The sequence below is a fragment of the Hibiscus syriacus genome, unplaced genomic scaffold, assembly GCF_006381635.1.
Source record: "Hibiscus syriacus cultivar Baekdansim isolate YM2019G1 unplaced genomic scaffold, ASM638163v2 tig00112857_pilon, whole genome shotgun sequence".
Lineage (NCBI taxonomy): Eukaryota > Viridiplantae > Streptophyta > Magnoliopsida > Malvales > Malvaceae > Hibiscus > Hibiscus syriacus.
This window is the reverse complement of record NW_024063412.1, coordinates 1,314,922-1,318,863: the sequence shown is the minus strand read 5'-3', so window position 1 is coordinate 1,318,863 and position 3,942 is coordinate 1,314,922. Positions and strand designations below refer to the sequence as shown.

General features: G+C 30.8%; 1 pseudogene; it reads right to left on the bottom strand.

The window, feature by feature from the left end:
* Positions 1–218: 218 nt before the first annotated feature.
* On the bottom strand, positions 219–1,662 carry LOC120184189 (annotated as a pseudogene).
* Between the last annotated feature and the right edge of the window lie 2,280 nt (positions 1,663–3,942).

Genomic DNA, 3,942 nt, shown 5'->3' with positions numbered 1-3,942 from the left:
TAGCGTGAGCTACAGTGTCACGCTACATGTAGCACACAGTGTAGCGAATCTCCAAAGTGGAGATGTTTCTAGCGCAGCACTGGAGAGCAAAAGTGCAGCGCTATGTCCACTGTATTGCAGCGTTGGAGATGCCCTTATACTTCGATTATTACGACATTTCGAAGTATATTCAAACACTTAATTTTCGAGTTGTTGCAATAACAACCGTGTGAATTATATTAGCAATCAAGATATTCACATTCATGCATCATTTGATGAACAATCAGATCCACATTATCATCACCAGAAATCTCATCATGCTGTGGAAGGTCTTTCTCTGTAACAAACGGCTCACTCCAGAAATCTCCGTTGCTTCCATCCTCATACAACGCCGAAGAACACAAAGGGAGATCAACATCCTTCGTATCGCCGCCACCACTGTCGAAAACCGGGCTGGTGGCGGCATGCAATTCGACAGTCGACGACAACGCCTTCGTGGTCGGAGACAAGGCCGAGCTCTCTAGTATCATGTTGGGAGGCATATCGATATGGATGATTTCGGCTTCACATTTAAGACTGTGGGCGGATAAGGATTCGCTTTGGGAGTTATCCGTGGACGATGTGTGGGGTCCCGATTTGCACGTGCTTTTAATCGAGTGTGCCATTGATTTTTAACCTCATTGTCTGTTCTTCCGGGTAAGCTGGAAGCGATAATCGACCATCTATAGGGCGGACAGTGAATTTTATATTATGGGGTGAATTTAAATTTTTTAAATTTTAAGGGATGAAAATATATTTTTAATAGAAAATACATAAAAAAATCGTTCCATATAAATTAATGTCGAGTCACTATCTTACTAACACGTTGCATGTCTTTGACTTTGATTATTATCTTTTACAATAATGGTCCCATTCTAGTTTTAAAATGAGGAAGATTCATAATTATTAAAATTTCAATTACCAATTAATTTATTTAGTGAGATAAAATGATAGATTTTTTAATTCCTAAAAACTTTGGAGTGTAAGTTGACAGATGTGGATAAAGTATACTAAAGGTCACTAAACTATTCACATTAAGTAATTTTGATTATTAAACTTTTAAAATTAATAAAATGATTATTAAATTTATCAGATTATTACAAAAAGACCTCTACTATATTATAATAAATTGTAAAAGTTTGATGAAATTAATGATCATTTTATAACATTTTAAGAAAATTCAATTACTTTTTTATAATAGTTTGATAAATTTAATGATCTTTGTAATAGATGGTAAAATCGACCAACCTATTTCCGTATTCTTCATGTAATCTCAAGATTAGGGCATTTTCTTCTTCAGTGAAGTTCCCATGCTTTACTTCAGGCCGGAGGTAATTCACCCACCTTAATCTGCAACTCTTCCCGCACCGTTGCAGACCTGAAGAAGATTCAACAAAATCATATCATTTGTTGAACATTAATGAGATATCAAAACTCCAGTTATTTAAGCAGAAGGATTAGGTTTTCAATAAAGGAAGAAGATGAATAAGAAACATGGAAGTATGTATTACCTGCAAGCTTGGGTAGTTGACGCCATTTGCAATGACCAAATGTTTCGATAAATGAACGCAGTTTATCATCTTCTTCAGGGCTCCATGCACCTTTCTTAACTCCATTTTTATCATAGAAAGGAGCTCTCACCATCTTCCTCCCCTTCACCAGCTCTATTTTCCCTTTGATTTTCTCTGACCTTCAGCACTGCAGATCATCACTTACCAAACTGCAGCTCATATTTATATCTCCCCATGACCCTCGTTTGAAAATTTCACCGTGTTTAGACTAGAGATGCATGAATTTACTTTTAGCCCCATATTTATTTATCTACACCAATATTCTATCTAAAACTGGGGCCCTTTGCTACTGATACTAACAAAAGCTTTAATGGTATAATATAACCTGCTGAAGGAGTTGACGAGGAGACTTCCTGGAAGTCAGAACTGAGGAAATTACCATAAAATCGATAAATCCAGTTATAAAAAATTAATTTATTTTTAATAAGATTTCGAGTTTGAATTTGTTGATTGTTTATGATCATCTCTCTGTTTGCTAATTTCTTTTTCTTTTTAAATTCACATGCCGATGCAGCCATACATATATGAATAGACGCAGAAATTTATGTCTAATTCGAATTTAAAAAGTTAAATTAAAAATTTTGAGAATGCAGAATTATAAAATTTTAGGAGGTGTAAAATTAAATCATCAATACAAAAATATAAAATATAAAAAAAATTAAAAATTCTAAAAGGTGTGACTGCAACCTAACATCTGATGACTCGATCCATCCCGACACTTATTCATTAACTTTTATTTTGTAAATGAATATATACCTGTTTGACATAGAAATTATATATATATATATATATATATATATATATATATATATATATATTAAAGTTTAGGGTTTATTATTGTTCTCATAGGGCCAACAAGCTCCTAGGACAGATATTATTTAATTATATTTGATGACCAGTAATTTAGATACTCTGCTGACAATTATGCATTTTTTAAGTAAATGTGGGTCTCTAAACTATTAGGATGGTTTTATTTTAACAATCAAATTATGAATTTGTTTCAATTAGGTCATAAACTATTAAAATAGTTTCAATCAAGACCATTAACTGTTGGCGAAATTTTTGGTGTGACAATTAAATAAATTTGTACAATTACACATTTACTATTAATTTTAATTAGAAATGATTCAATAGTCCTACAATGTTGGAGAAAATCAAACGAAATAGAATGAAAAATGAAAGATTTTCATATTTAATTAAAAATAATTACACAATGTAGGAATAACAATTAACTACTAAATCGACTTAAATATTTAATTCATGGTTTTCAAAATGTATATTTGTGTTAAATTGTATTCAATGTAAGATTTTTCATATTTTAAACTAAATTCAATATTTTTTTAATCATTTTTGCTTTCATAATTAAATATGTAGCCATTTGGATTAGTCGGCCAATAGATCAGATACCCGATTTGGATTAGTCGGCTAATAGATCAGATACCAACGATTAATTCAAGAAACAAATTAATAAATTAATCTTATAATTTGATGATTTTGAGATGATTTACCCTAATATTTGTTAGGAAGAGTTGAAACATCTTTATATTACTGTCCAACCTATTATATATTTACTAGTTTAGGCAATGTACACCATGAAGAATGGTTACAGGTCAGACCAGATTGAATTTCTTATTTATTCGAATCAAATCACATTATTTTACCTGTCACTCGACTTGACTCGAATTTGAAGAAGTTTTATCTAATTCAAAATTCAATCTGATTTTTAAAGTGAAAATTCACACTTGAACTACACAAATACATATAATTTTATTTTTATTAGGAAAAATAGAGAACAACTTAAAAAAAATAAAAATTATTATAAAAATTATCGCTAAATATATTTATATTATTATTTTAGAGTGGAGTCGAATCAAATGTTTTTATCTTATACATGAATTTCTCCTATACAAATCGATATTGATCTTATCTCTATGGGTTGCATATTCTACGCGTTACCTCTCTTTCTTTGTACGTCTTATTCTAACATCAATGCTTATATACATGTTGAAATACTTTTTCAGCACTTTCCCACGGCTGAAAATATCAGTACATCAATTATTTTATCGGAAAGAAAATGACTGGACAATCTCCATTAATAGTAACTGCTTGATTTGATTGTCCTTTATTAGTCTCAGCTTAGTAGTTTTTTTCACATAAAAGTTCAAAAGATGAACACTATTTTATGTTTTATTTTAGGGTAAAATACACAAATGGTCCTCCAACTATTATTAAGTCTCACAACTATTAAAAGTTATAAAATGGTCCTCTAAATATAGCGTGTTGCTTTGTTGAGTCTCTCAACTATTCAAAATTACAAAATAATCATCCGACTATTTATTATGTTCTAAACTCG